Source organism: Nilaparvata lugens, chromosome 13 (genome assembly GCF_014356525.2).
Source record: "Nilaparvata lugens isolate BPH chromosome 13, ASM1435652v1, whole genome shotgun sequence".
Lineage (NCBI taxonomy): Eukaryota > Metazoa > Arthropoda > Insecta > Hemiptera > Delphacidae > Nilaparvata > Nilaparvata lugens.
In genome coordinates this window covers 29,692,382-29,708,473 of record NC_052516.1, presented here as the reverse complement: position 1 = coordinate 29,708,473, position 16,092 = coordinate 29,692,382, and the positions used below count along the sequence as shown (strand labels likewise).

The following is a 16,092-nucleotide window of genomic DNA, read 5'->3' as shown; positions in this document are numbered from 1 at the left end:
ATATATTCTATAAGTGGTATCCCTTTGGAAAGGGTGGGATTGTTCTAGGACCTGGGGGTGGTATTCAGCTATGACCTCTCTTTCAACTCACATGTTGAGTACACAGTTAATAGAGCCAATCAGCAGATTTGAGGACTTGCTCGCCCTTCAGTGATGTAGAGCCTTTGAAACTTCTAAATAAGTCAATTGTGAGAAGCCTGTTAGAATATGCATGTGAAATTTGGAATCAATATTATAATGAACAGATTTACCTACTGGAAAGTTTACAGAACAAATTTTTGAGATGCATTTATTACAGAAAACATAATATCTTTTGTCCTTTTGATTATCCTTCCAATTCACTTAGAAATGAGTTCGATTTTACTTCTTTGAAAGTAAGACGCGATGTCAAATCACTTATTTTCCTTTATAATTTACTAAATAATAAAATTGATTCATCGCATCTGCTATCAAAAATTAATATATATGTAAATACCATTGCTCGCCGTTCTGGTTTTTCATTTCATATAGCGCGCTCTAGAACCGTAAGTCATTATAACTCTCCTCTAAATAGAGCTCAGAGAATCTTTAATCATTGTTCGGAGCACTTAGACGTCTTCTGGTTCTCCCCCTCCAAATTCCGTAAGATCTCATATTACTTGGTTGGGTAGCATGTGATCTGTCTTTTTGTGATTGATTTTATAAAATTTCTATTATTATTATCAATTTGATTATTCATTCTTGGTTTTACACAGACATCCTTTCTCTCTTCATTCTTTCTTCTTCTTTTTTTTTCTTTTTATTATTACTTGTTTCTATTTTGTTTAATAATTATTCTTATAATCAATTATTATTGTTTACGATTACTTCAATGATTATTTATATTCTTTCATATTAATTGTATATTTCTTCATTTTTTATCTTCTTGTATTCCAAATTGTATAATGTGTTGAAAATATTGTATTGTGTGAAGGAGGCAAAATGGGTTTGTCCTGTTGTCTCCATTAATAAAATTATTATTATTATTATATTATTATTATTATTTTATTATTATTATTATTATTATTTTATTATTATTATTATTATTATTAATAGCATAAAAAATACTTGGTCATTAATCAACGTTGCCATGGGTAGACAAGAAAAGTTGTCAGTTGATGATATATAATGAACACATAGTGGTTGGTGATAGGCAGGTTGAGGAGGTTGTGGACCATTTCTGCAGTGAATTCACAGAAGGTGTTAGAGCTGCAAAACATGAGTGTAATATTACTACTTATTTAGAAATGATAATGATACCAATGTTAATTTTCCTAGCTTTGACTTACCTGATGCAGATGAATTAAAAATAGGTAATATCATCAGAAGTATGAGTTCAATAAATCTCCAGGGATTGATAATATTTTGATGTCTGATATAAAAATCACAGTATCAAGTTCATACCAATTATCACAAGATTAATCAATTTATCATTAGAGGAAGGTAAAGTTCCAAATAAATTGAAAACTTCCATAATAAGACCGATTTTCAAAAATGGATCCAGATCAGAAATTTCTAACTATCGGCCTATTCAATACTTTCTTCACCTGATAAGATAGTTGAAAAGTATATTTGTAATGAATTAGTTATGCATTTAAAAAATCACAATTTAATCCCTTCAGCTCAATTTGGATTCCAACGCGACAAATCAACTGGTCAGCTTTTATCCCAATTATGTAACTATATAAATAATAAATTAAATAAGAATTACCATGTTTTAATATTATTTCTAGATTTCAAGAAAGCGTTTGACACTTTATCTTTTCATAAAATTGTACAGTCCATGAGTGAAATTGGTTTGTCAAGACGAGGTATTAACTGGTTAATAGATTATTTGAATAACCGAAAGGTTACTGTTAAAGTAGGAAAATCCTACAGTCGCCATGATTTGTCACCTCTGGTGTGCCACAAGGTTCCAATCTTGGACCATTGCTTTATCTGGTGTCAGTAATCACAATGGTTGGTGTTTCAAAGGAAACTAAGATATTTCAGTATGCTGATGACACAGTTATGGTAGCCAGCCACACAAGTTTTGATGAAGCAAGAATATTGCTACAAAGAGACTTTGATAGAATGCAAAGATGGATCCATGATAATGGCTTGACTTTGAATTTTAAAAAAACCACTTGTATGCATATGAGACCGCCACGTCAAACCTCAAAGTCCACTAATATTACTATGCATTCCTTAAATTGTCTACATGAGAATAACTTTGGAACTCCTTGTACTTGTAATGAAAAGGTCAAACAAGTTACAATTCAAAAGTATCTAGGTATTTTCATTGATGATTGTTTGAAGTGGGGTCCTCACATTGATAGTGTATGCCAGCGTCTTCGCTCATGTCTATTTGGTTTATATTAACTTACAGCGATCTGTCTCAAAGAAGACATTGATAGTTGTTTATAAAGCCCTAGCTGAATCCGTAGTAAGATACGGTGTCAATGTTTGGGGTAATGCAAGTGGCTATGAAATTGATAGAGTTAAGAGATTACAAAATTCCTTGCTGAAAATAGTTCATTCAAAACAAGAGAGTTACCCTAAGCCAAATTTGTTTAAAAATATAGCATTCTTCCTGTAAACGAGCTTTTCAGATATGATATCTTATTAAATAATTATTTTTCTAATAACTTTAAAATGTCAAGTAGAATTTTGCATGAGCGAAGACAAGGTGCTGCTTATAAGAGGTTATTGTGCCCGAATACAATAATTATCATGGTAAATGTGAACTTAGTTATGTTGTACCAACTATTTTCAATGAGTTGCCAGATGATTTAATTGGTCTGGATAGAATTTCAATTGTTAAGAATAAGATGAAACATTTTCTGTTAAATAATTTGAGTGAATTTGAATGATTTTCATAAATTCTTTCTTTTTTTATATATTTTTTCTTGTGTATTATTGTTTGTGATAAGCAACAACTGAAATCCCATTGTTTTATTATTTTATTGCTACACAATACAATTAAATGAATTATTATCAATGTATCAATTAATTTTGATTGTATCAAGATTGATTGTATCAATGTACTATTTCTATGTTTTTTTTTTTTTTAATATAATGTAAAACTTGACTCCTCCAGTCAAACCTTCTTTAGAAGGTTTTGGAGAATTTATAATTCGTCTGGTTTGTAATATTTGAAATGTTCTACTGAAAGGGAATCTTCTTATCTTTTGTCATTCTTGCTTTTTTTATTATTCTTCATTTGTTTTTGTTTGTAAGATTTCTTTTTATAAGTGTATTTTTCATTTTTGTTTGTTATATTTTCTATAATAAACTCCCTTCTTCTGGGGGTACCAGGACGAAGGAAAAAGGAAGGATTATTATTATTATTATCATTATTATTATTATTATTATTATATTACATCAATAAACCTGTATCAGCTACAGGTGATTGTCTATAGAGGTAATGTCTATAGAGGACATTGACAAGGCAGAAAAATATAATTTCTTGGTTAATAAAATATAACTGATTTTTTAAACGAGAATGAACAGTTGATATTACATAATAAACCTGTATCTGCTACTGTCTATGGAAGGCATTGACAAGACAGAGGATCGGTGTTCTCATATCTTTCTCCACTGTCATTATAACGTGGACCTCACTATAGTTTGATTTTGAAACGTTGAAAATTGGAAGGATGTTAGAAATAAACTATAAGTTGTCAACCAGCCACTGGTTAATAGAACTAGCGTAGTGAGTTCATACTTTTGACACCAGGCTCGAGTCTGTTTGTGGGATCGTTTGTATGTTCGACGATAACTTTTGAATGCTCTCATCAATCAACATCGAATTTTTCAAATCATAGTTATCGTACAATTGGTACAGATCGAGCTTGTTGGAAAGTAAGATTGACCAACTGCCCTGTCATGAGACGAAAAAGAACGCAAATACCTGCTCGATATCACTGTTTTTCTTTACTGTGGTGAAATAGCACAGCATCAGTCACAACACAAATGTTATATTATAAATTGAATGATTCATTCTCTACATGAACGTCTATGAACAAGCAAGGCAAGATTCTAATCAATCGATATCTGATGATCGATCTCTGCTTACACATAATAATAGAGCTTCCATTCATGTTAAAGTAGGTTAGATTTAATCAAACGATATCTGATAATCAATATCTGCTTACACATAATAATGGAGCTTCCATTTATGTTATTGTAGGTTAGTTTCAATGAATGGATATCTGATAATTAATCTCTGCTTACACATAATAATATACCTTCATTTATGTTATTGCACTTATGTTCCATTAAGATCAGTAGGTTGTTCTACTAACATTTTCATATCTACTTTTCACAGCAAAAAGTATTTTCTCAAACCCTTTCGTCAATGATCCATTTATTGATTTGAATGAACATTATAAAATGCAATTCGTTTTCCTATATCAGATTGGAATTCTTCAATTATCAAGACCCTTATTCATTTATATCTATTCATTTTTCAATCGTAATCATTTTCCCATAAGCTCTGCTGGTTGAGAAAATCGTAAGACAAAAGTTTTTTTTATTTCAGTATGTCATTGGTATTCACCAAAACACAGGTATTTTGATAAAATACACGAATAAAAAACACTCTAATTTTTCTCATTGCATTTTTCTCTACTCATCCTTTCCTATTTCTTTTCCTTTTCCTTTTCTCATCATCATCACTCATTTTTACCTTCCATCATTGTCTTTACGTTCTCTTTTCTTCTTCTTCTTCGTCTTCTTCTTTTTCTTCTTCTTATTCTCCTTCTTCTTCTCCTTCTTCTTCTTCTTTACTTCTACTTCTACTTCTACTCCTTCTTCTTCTTCTTCTTCTTATTTTTCCCACACACTGTTTTATTGCAATTTTCCCCTTCATTTACTTTCATTTCCAACTTTCTCACCGTCTTCTCTTTCTATACTCCTCCACTATCTTCCTCCTCTTCCACTCTCCACTATCTTCTCTTTCCATACTCCTACATTGTCTCCGTCCTCTGCTAGTCATCCTCCTAACTTTCTGCTTCATCATAGTTGGCATTCATCTACTCCTCACTGTCTTTTCATACTCCTACATTCCCTCCCTCCTCTGCTAGACCTCCTTTCCCATAACTCTGCTTCATCATAGTTGGCATTGGGCTCACATCTATCACTTTTGCAAAACAACAACTGGGGCAGTTGGGGCTAATGACCTTTTGCCCGTCCGCCCACGCAGCTAGCAAGTCAGTAAGCAAAACACACTCAAAAATATATGGGGCTCCAGCCTGTGTATACGGTAGTAGTGGCCTAGAGGGTGCCACTGCTCTTTTTTGGGACTTTGTGAGGAGGAGGAGGAGGAGGAGGAGGGGGAGGATGTGGCGGAGGGAAAGGATCAGGAGGAGAGGGTGAGAAGGAGGTGAAGCAGTTGAAGAAGGTGAAAGAGAGAGTGCCAATGTGCCTTTTTGGGTATTTCTTGGTGGTAGAAGATGGTAAGGAGGGGGAGAAAGAGAAGGATGAGAAGAAGGACAAGGAGAAGAGAGAGAAAAAGGAGAAAGGAGAAGAAGTAAGAGTGAAAGGAAGAGGAGGAGGAAGAGAGAAGAGAATCAAGTGTAGGAGAAGGAGGAGGAGAAGGATGAGTAGGAGTAGAAGAAGGAAAAGCAGTTGAAGAAAAAGAAGGAGGAGAAAGAGGAGGAGGAGGAAGAATGAGAGAATGAAGAGTAGGAAAAGAGAGAGGAGGAAAAACAGAAGTAGGAGGTGGGAAGGAGGATAAGGATGCGTATAATGGGGATGATGAGGAGAAAGAGGAGGATGAAGAGAAGGAGGAAAATGATGAGGATGAGGTGGAGGAGAAAAAGAGGAATATGGTAATGGGTGAGCAGAATAAGAAGGAGGAAAAGGAGGTGACGGGGGTGAAGGATGGAGAGGAGAAGGATAAAGAAATAGTGTATGGTGGTGGTGTAATAGAGTTACAAGTGTAGAAGGAGGTGGTGGAGAAGAAAAGAGATAAACGAAAAAAAAGAACATGGAAAGATGAGGAAGTAGGATAATGAGTAGTTGTAGGAGGAAAAGGAGGAGGAGCAGGTGGAGCAGAGGTGGAATGGGATGAGTAGGAGAAGAGGAGGTCGAAAATTTTGGTCACCCGTTTTTGGGTAACGCCCCGCAAAAGGGCCAACAGAGAAGGAGGAAGAGGTGGAGATGAGGAAAGAGGAAGAGGATGATGTGTGGATAGGGTGGGGTGGGAGAGAAAAGGACCCGAATAGGGATGAGAAGGAACAGACTCAAAATCGATGGTGGCTAGGTGGCTGGGGCTCTGTAGTGCTCTATCACACCCTCCACTCTCTCACTCTATCTCTTTATAATTCACTCATCTTATCTCTTTCTCTCCAAATTACTTTTCTCTCGAACACTGCAAATTTCTCTTCTAAGTAATTATTTTTAGTCTCTAAAATATAAATTTTGTGCAGTGAATAACAACAAGACTTAACCTATTTCGGACTATGTGTAACATTATCTAAATTTGGGAGAGGAATAGCACAAGGTTACCCCATTTTTTCTCTCCCTATAATTTTCGATGATGTACTTGTTATATGGAACAATAAATAATGAAGAATAGAATAGAGTCTCAATAAAAATTTTTCATATTCTCAGAAAATTCCACGTTATTGGGAAGAATTTTATGTTGTTTTCATGTAATTATTTCCTTTTTGCCTCAATTTTTTCAATCATAAACTATTTTTCACTCATCCTTTTCGGAAAGTTATCATATCTTCAGTCTAAATTAATTTCTCTGTAGTTGGAATTATCTTGATTCTTCTTCTTAGAAAGTACATACAATATACAATTATACAAAACTTGAAAAAGGTTTCTCACATGGACAAAGCCTGTGTGCGAGGAACGAGTTCTCTATATATTTCCATATACTTGAATATTCAATGATAAAAAACAATATGAAGAAAAAACAATTTCAACCAATAATAAGTACTAAATTATAACATATCACCAAAACGATAGAAACAGAGAAATAATATTATTATTTTTTACAAGATATATTACTTACAGACGTAAAATGATAATTAATGGTATAGGGATACATTATACTTATTCTATGCATTCAATTTTCTCAATCTTTTACTTTCTCTTCTTTCCTCCTTCATCTGCTTATTATTATCGCTCTCCTTTCTCTATTCACTTTCAATCCTCACTCAATCTCCTCGTTTCTTCCTTCTCTCTTGATTACCTCATCTCTTCTCACAAACAATCCTCCTCCCGGTCGAAATTGTAGAGGATATACTATTGCATTCATTATTTCTCAGAATAAAAAAAAGATGGATATTTTTAGATTTCTCTGCAGTGAAATAATACATTATTATGGACATCACTTGTTTTCCCTGTTGTGATTTATTGAATATTCTGCATTCCTTACTTTGTACAATTTATTGATTAGCCATATTAATTGAATAAAAAATAATCCCAAAAAGCCCGTTTTTTGAAAAAAACTTCTACATATAAAATACAAAACAACTAGTGTTGGATGGTCAATCCATTCTTATTTATTCATTCATTTATACATTGATTGATACAATATCATTCTCAGTTATGAATGATTGGAAAAGGAACAACAGGCTAAGCCCAAAACTGTTCCTTTCCCAAATTTTCAATTTTTTCTTAAAATTTTAAGAAAAAAAAGATTTTCAAGTTTTTCATAAAATTTAAAGAAAAAAAAAACTTGAAAATGTATTGAAAATTCGAAATCAGTTGTTTTTGTGTTTTATAGAAAACGTTTTTTTTTTTTTTTTTTTTTTTTTTTGAGGGTACTATGGGTTTATGTAATCTTATCTCCTGTTTACAGGGCTACATCCACACAGCCTACTCTTATACTTTTTCCTAGTGCCCTAGACTAAAAAACCTCCCATAACATTTCCTGTACCCTCAACTGGACCCCAAAACCCCTGACCCAGTTCCAGTCCATCCCTGGACCTCTCGAAAAACCCCAACCTACCAAAAACCCTCTTCCTAGCCCTCAAATCTCTCCACCCGTCTCCAAAACTTTCTGACCCAGCCCCAAACCCCCAACTCTACCCTAAAATCCCCTGTAACCAGCTCCCAAACCTCCCTCAGAGCCCTCCAAGCCCCCAAACCCCCCAACGTAGCCCCAAAACCGTAACCGAAACCCGCCCCAAACTGGGACTCCAGGTCGTCTGTGAGTTGTGTGCATTCTCGGGGCTTTGTTCTCTGTTATTATTGTCTGCGAAATCAGGAATTGTGCTGCTGACTGATAATGGTTGCTTGTTTCTGGTGGCAGTCTCTGATATCACTGATTATTCTTCGCGTTCAACACTGCACTAATGTCTTGAAAATCGGTTGAAGCCCTTTAAATGGTCTTAATTGGTCGTCTGTTGGGATGATATCACTATTAATCTATTTCACCTCCTAAAATGCTGTCTTGCACCAGCATGCACTTGACAAGACCTCTTTGTATTCAGTGACGAAACTGTTAAAACAGTGGATTTTTATTTTGATTGAGCCATTCAATTCTATCACCTGACACGCACGAACGAACGAACGAACTATTAATCGATTCAAACCTGAAAGAATTGACACTATTTGGAATGGAGGCCACTATTATCACTCTGCACTAAGATGAGCCTCCTTATATTTATTGTATAACTTTGTTCGATGCACTTGTATTTGTATGTTATTTATAGGACTATTATTGAGAATAAATTCTGTTATAATCATTATTAAACAAAAATCCTAAGTTAAATGCTGCAAATCACCCCGAAGACTTCTGCTGCTGTAAATATTGACAACAGGGTAAAACAGCTCAATGGAAATTCGATGTGCGCTACTATACAAGAATATTATTTGTCAGAGAAAGAAACAGGAGATTATGAGAAGAGGAGAGAGATAGAGTAAGTTAAGAAGTCAAAATAGGGAGAAGAGGAAAATAATGATAATAGGGGTAGAGGAATAGTAAAGGAAGAGTGAGAATTTGGAGAAGTAGCTGAGGAAGAAGGAGAACTAGAGGAGAAGAAAAAGGAGATTATGAGAAGAGGAGAGAGATAGAGTAGGTTAAGAAGTCAGAAGAGGGAGAAGAGGAAAATAATGATAATAGGGGTAGGGGAATTGTAAAGGAAAAGTGAGAATTTGGAGAAGGAGATGATGAAGAAGAAGAAGTAGAAGGGAAGAAAAAGGAGACTATGAGGAGAGGAGAGAGATAGAGTAGGTGAGAAAGTCATATAAGGGAGGAGAGTAAAAGAAGGATAATAGAAGAAGAGGAATGGTGAAGGAAAGCGAATATTATGTTGTGGGAGAAGGAGTATGAAGAGAAGATGTCGGGGAGGAAGTAGAAGCAGAAGTTAAGAAGGAGGATGAGAAGGAGAAGAAAACAGAAAAAAATAGTGTCGTTGAAGAAGGGAAAAAGGAGGAGAAAGTGAATAACAGGAAGAAGAAAGAGATGCAGTGATTAAGATGGACAATGAAAAGGACATAAAGATGAAGGAGTAGAAGAATAGTTGGAGGAGGAAAACAGTAATAAAAAGAAGATGGAAAAGGAGAAGAAGAAGTCTTCGGGGTGATTTACAGCATTTGATTGGGATTTTCGTTCAAGAAAAATTATTCATTAATTAAAATTTGTAGAAATGATACTTCCAGTTCATTTCCATCTGTAGATTCTGTTTTGTTACTTGAAGCTGAGTACAGACTTCAGCGCTACAAACACACGCATTTTACTTTTCATCAGCTGATGCTAAGTCAGCTACGCTTGTGTACATTACTGTTTCTAAAACAAATATAACTTGTAGCACCCTTGTTTATTATAAAAACTTAAAATATTTGAACACGACTAGTTTTTTTTTTTTTTTTTTTAGAACCTGAGGATGGTTTTTAAAAACCGAAACTAGTCGTGTTCAAATATTTTAAGTTTTTATAATAAACAAGGGTGCTACAAGTTATATTTGTTTTATTAATTTAAAAGCAGCCCATTTCAATAAGTGTTTTATTACTGTTTCTGTACACAAAATCTCAAAGAAATTGGGGATATACAGTGTATATGAAGGCGTATTGAGATTCATGAGCTTTATATTATGTGTTGTGTATCTGTCATACGCTAAATAAACGAATGAATCTGTACAAAAACAGATATAATCAGCTTCTGAAAACTCAAATGCTCGTGTTCGTGGCACTCAAGTCTGTACGCAGCTCAACGTATAGAAATTGATATCCAAAGTGATACCAAAATGGAACACTGTACAGTTTTGAATATGGATAGCATAAACAGCACAAAATAAGTGTTGCTCATGCTACAATCATGACAAAAAAAGAGAAAAAATGTAGTATTATCCAATATGCTTAAAATCATGGTAGACTGTTCTCTTATCTATTTTTTCTAGCTCTTCTGTGATATCGTGTGTAATAGTTAAGTAATGAACACAACATAATTTTAAGATGATTATCAATAGATAATGATTATCAATAATGTTCAGCTGTTCTTAGTGAGAATTTGTGTGTATTTTTGGCTTCAAAATTCATAAAATAACTTAATTAATACAATGTGCAGTGATAATTAAGTGTAATATTTAACTATAATTGGTGTTTTAATTTTTCTAAAATTAAAATTTGCATCTCATATTTATTTTTGGACGAAAGTTGACCTTGAACTTCTTACAGAACAAACATAACCTATTTTTTGGACATGTAATCAAAATTTGGGAATGGAATAGTTTTGGGCCAAGCCTGTTGTTCCTTCCCAATCATATTTATATGATTTGTTATTGTATCCACGTATAAATAATAAATAAATAAAATAAATAAATAAATAAATAATAAATAAATAAAATAAATAATAAATAAATAAATAAATAAAATAAATAAATAAATAAATAAATAAATAATAAATAAATAATAAATAAATAAATAAATAAAATAAATAAATAAATAAATAAATAAATAAATAAATAAATAAAAATAAATAAATAAATAAATAATAAATAAATAAATAAATAAATAAATAAATAAATAATAAATAAATAAACATTAGTGCCGTTCGCATCACTAATTTCAAATAGCATTCACGTTAATTCCTATTATTCTCTCCTAAAATATAACTTGATAGAATACAATCTATCAGCTCCTCTGATTTTGTTTGAAGATGCAGACTATACAGAGGTCTCAATCATTCTATTATGAATGGAGTGATGAAATATTCATTCAATCCAAATAAGTGTTATCTAAATAGGTCCATTATAAAACTTTATTAACATCATAAAACAACATTATATTATAGGACTTCATAAAAGGACCATTTTTCTCAAACAAACACTGACAGGATGAATACAAATATAAACCTGAGTACCCTTGTTAGGATTATCCAGTCACGACATGTTTCGGCTATACAATGCCGTTGTGAAGTCATTATAGCCGATACATGTGATTGAATAGTTTTCAAATAGGTACTCAGATCTATATTTTTATTTATATTCAAAAGTAGCCCTAGGGACAACTGACAGAATGATTAAAAAACTTCAAAAACCTCAAAATCAACAGTTGAAGATTACAAAAGGTTATTCAACATAATGCAAGGTAAAGAATATGTAGGTTCAACGATAACTGTCACGGTCGACATCAATTAGTGTATTGATACTTTAATGTTAATCAACTGGATTGCCTTTCATGATTGGTGTGAATTGTCGCAATCAAGCAACAACCAGGATTGAAGTCAGTGAATCAAAATGCATTACAGCGAATTACGGTTGGTTACATTACTTCCAACCTTCAGTTAGAATTATGATATATTGATCATTCATGTTGTTGAGTTTATCTTACCAGGAACAAAAATAGCGTTGTCCAGATAATTCGGCATTGATTCACTTGTGATACATCCTGTTTGAGTGTATCATATCAAGATCATGCATTCTAGCCAATTGCTGTTGGTTAGCCTACATTCCTTTACCTTACAGTTTGAACCATGATTCATATAATTATAATGCATGTCTCTATGTATACTATATTATCAGGAATGAAAAAAGCGTGTTTCCTGGATGATGTATCGTTGAAATCTCTTCTTCTTCATGTGCCGTCTCCATGGCGGAGGTTGGCTATCATGATGGCAATTTTCACCCTGCTTACAGCTGACTTGAAAAGTTCATTTGAGGTGCACTTGAACCAATCCCTTAAATTGCGCAACCAAGATATCCTTCTTCGCCCCACTCACCTCCTACCTGTTATTTTGCCTTGCATAATGAGGTGCAATATTCCATACTTATCGTTGAAATGATTGAGCGAATTGTGTTACGTGTATCACATCAAAATTAAGGAGAGTTTTGTGCATGAATTTTGATATCACACATTTTTGAAATCATGATACTACAAATAGGAGGACATATTGTAGCCTTCGAATTCTGATTATGGGAGGGGTAAAGTACTTGAACCTTGAATTCTCAAAACAACCGAGTGAGGAACATCAGCAGAAGGCAGACGGACGTATGCAGTTAGCTGAAAGAAAATTCCCTGGTGTTCCAATGTTGCAACACACACAGCATGTTTTATCTTCTTATGTTTGCTATTGTCAGAATGCAGACATTTGACTTTTCCACTCCCCAGTATATTGCTGCATAAAGCTAAAGACAACTTGGTGATATTGTATTCATTCATCATTGTATAAAAAAACTATAATCATAATACAATTATGACATTGGAGGAAAATCTAGGCTGAGCCTGTACTATTTCTCCAAAAATTTTGATAAAATGTTAATGTTGTCAAAAAGTTTAAGTTATACGTATGTAACCAAACACTGCTTCGTCACTTGATTCTCGGCCCAGGAATATTTATTCGAAAATGTTGAACATCGAAGGTTGATGTTACTCTAAATGAATCACAGAATGTATCACAATATTGACCTTTAATGCTCAGTCACCAAGCTCGGTTGAGAATTTTTTAAATGATCGGCTACAATCAGTGATACGAGATAACAAGTAGTGAGCACTAAAATTATCAATAGTTTCAATTGCCACGGAAATCAAGGGTCATGTACTAGTGCATCCTTTGTAAACCATACCTGATTAGACAGTGTTCGAATGTCCGAGGTTGATAAAATATAAAATGCTCGAGGTCCGAGGTTTTAGAACGAGGTTGATAAAATCGGGCACTACACTTCAAAAAGGCCTTCAACAATCACTAGTTGAGGAAACATCAATGCTCTGTTCCACCAAGCTCGATCAAGTCATTTGAACATGGTAGGCTACAACAATTGCTAAAATTTCCCGGGCACAAATTTGAAACAATTGCTACGGGATATGAGATGTGGATCATACTACGAGCTGAAGCGGAAAGCGGACGACACAAAAGCATGGAGAGCTGCTGCCAACCAGCCCTACGGCTGTTAACCCAAGAGAGAGAGAGAGAGGCTACAACAGGTAAGATTCAGAGATATAAATTCACAAGTGTGTACTGGAAGAATCAATAGTAAGACTAGTAACTTTTGCCAGAGAAATCATATTAAGTATGTTCCTGTGCACTCGTGGTGAAAATATGAGAAGGGAAAGTTTCGGGCATAAGCCTGTTGTGCCTTCCCTCATGAGTGTAATAAGTGTACATTACTGAATAAATAAATAAACCGTACCTGAGTTGACAATGTTTAAATGTCTTGACTATGTTTGGTGAAGCCGGGCACTAGATTCAAGAAAAGCCTTCCACAATCTCTTCCATGTTCAGAAAACATCAAGACTGATACTCATTTTGTATAATCAGATTCATGGAGAACTTTGAGGTGACCTAAGTGAAAATTTAAATCAGAATAATGTCATCTTCATTCTTGGTCTCAATATTCACTGACATGTTTGATTAATTTTTCCATGAAATAGTGGCAAAGACTAATTTAAAAATATGTGAATTGTAACTGACAAATGCAAAACATTTGATTCAATATACATGCAAGAATTATAATAAATTGAATTATTCTGATTATTTATAAGTTCTGAATAGTGTGTTTGTCTTTCCGCTCTCAAAATGTTATAGTTTTTCTAAAGTTTGGAATTTTCTGAATATCCAGTGATTTAATCCAGTTTAGACGTATTTTTTCAATTTGGAAATGATTTTTTCCTACAGTTACGTTGAAAAGTGGCCATTGCTGCACTGATTACAGAACGCAAAGAATCACTTTTCCGCTCTAGTGCGGGAAAAATTTTTCTGCACTCCAGATTTGCAACATGGCAACGCAAAATACTTAGTAGGTTATATGGAGCAACAGTGCAGCAAAATCAAAATGAAGTTGGTAACAGTGACTGCTGTGGCTGCTATAGTGAGCAGAGGTGCAACCAAGCACAACGCGCTAATTATTACATTATATATTATAACCAAGAACAACGAGGACTTCAGGATTTTAGGATTAAGGTTTTTATCAATAATAAAATTACACAGAAAAACATTTGATGGATTTCAGGCAATTTTACCCATAATTACACACTTTTCATATTCAATGGTAACTGTAGGAAAAACTTAATGTGAAATACGTGCGCAAAGTTCCTCTGCTGCACTCAAGAAACCATTCCGCCCTCGCCTACGGCTCGGGCGTAAACGTTTCTTTCGGTGCAGCAAACTGTCACTTTGCGCACTAGTTGCACAAATAACTATTGTGTATTCTGAATTCTAAATTGAGTGTGTAACTGAAGAGTGTTGGAGTGACACATTACCTACATACATTTGAACTGTTGTATGAATTAGAATCGGAACCGTTTTTGGCTTATAAGCCTGTGCTACTTTTCTGTTAGTTCTGTAATTCCGAATGATTGAATAAATTGATGAATGAATTATTTCATAATAGCAGGTAACCCGTGCTACGCAAGGATCTGATTAAAAACTTGATAAACTGAAAACAGGATCTACTGAAACGTTGAAGAATTTGGAATAGGTCTATAACTATCCTTCGTAAATTAAGAATCAATCTACGCAGAATTTCAATTTAATCAGTCCAGTAGTTCAGACGTGAGGATGTGTCATTCGTGAATTTCCTATACCCTACATGTATAAGCCGATTCTTTCTTTATTAATTATAAAAAAATGTTATTATTGTTTCAAATTTGTGGGACCACTCACCGGCTCAAGATATCCCTGCCGCACCTGTCCGGTGACCCATAGCACGGGCACCCCAGCGCTCACGGCGGCCAACGCGGGAAGCAGTCCGGGCAGATGATCAGCCAACACGAGGGCAGCAAGAACAGTGCTGCTGTTCCATGACTCGCACAGGTTGGCCAACACAGCCGCAGAGAACCGGTCCCCCAGTGCCGTGTACAGCGGCGACAGAGTGATGCCCAGTGTTGCCAGTTCGGGCGCCAACTGTTGCAGGGTGCGGTTTACCGTTCGCACTGCCACCGACTCGGTGTTGTGACGTGTAGGCTACGGCTAGGTGCAGCGCCGCTCTGAAACATACAAAAATTACACTATTTTTAAACAAAATTTACATCAATCTTTATTCACTGTTAATTTCAGAATAATTCATCTATAACAATGAAATAGCTATTTATGTATTAAGAGCGTAATGCGCGACTCTATCCCTCGCTCAAAACAGTTATCACGCGACGCGAAGTGGAGCGTGATAATTTTGCAAGAGCGATAAAGGAGCATTACGCGCGAATTACTCACAAAATGTTTTCTGCAACTGCACAAACCTGTTCAATTACTTAAATCTGGCGGAGCCAATAATAATATTTCGTCTACACTGATATCTATTATGGCTGCAGAACCGGAAGTCCGGTACAATTACCGACTTTTTGGGTTATGATCTGACCTACTTTTGGCGAGTTGCTTATCATCAGCTGATTAGCGAGCGTAAAGAAAATCTATTGCGCATGCGCAGATGGTTAGCGAGTGAAAAATAGATTCTCCTCAGAAATAAGCTGTTTTACGAGGAGAATTGAGTATGTAAATTCTTGTATTACGCGCAATCGTAGAAAAAACCAATTTTGAAGTCACTTGTCGAAGTTCACCTATCTTCTTCTTCTCCTTCTCATCTTCATCTTCTGTCTTCTTCTTCTCTGTCTGTTCCGAACCTCGATGTATGACGACATGTAGGCTACAGCTGGGTGCAACATTACACACAATAGTTTACAAGTTTTCCATTTCTGAGTAGT

General features: G+C 34.6%; 1 protein-coding gene across 1 annotated transcript in view; it reads right to left on the bottom strand.

Moving 5' to 3' along the window:
• LOC111056085 overlaps positions 1 to 15,170 on the bottom strand; it is a 203,689-nt gene extending 188,519 nt beyond the window's left edge. Inside the window, exon 1 of the mRNA XM_039440417.1 lies at positions 15,059 to 15,170. The gene's annotated coding sequence lies outside the window, so the exon portion shown is untranslated. The remainder of the gene's footprint in view (positions 1 to 15,058) is intronic.
• Between the last annotated feature and the right edge of the window lie 922 nt (positions 15,171 to 16,092).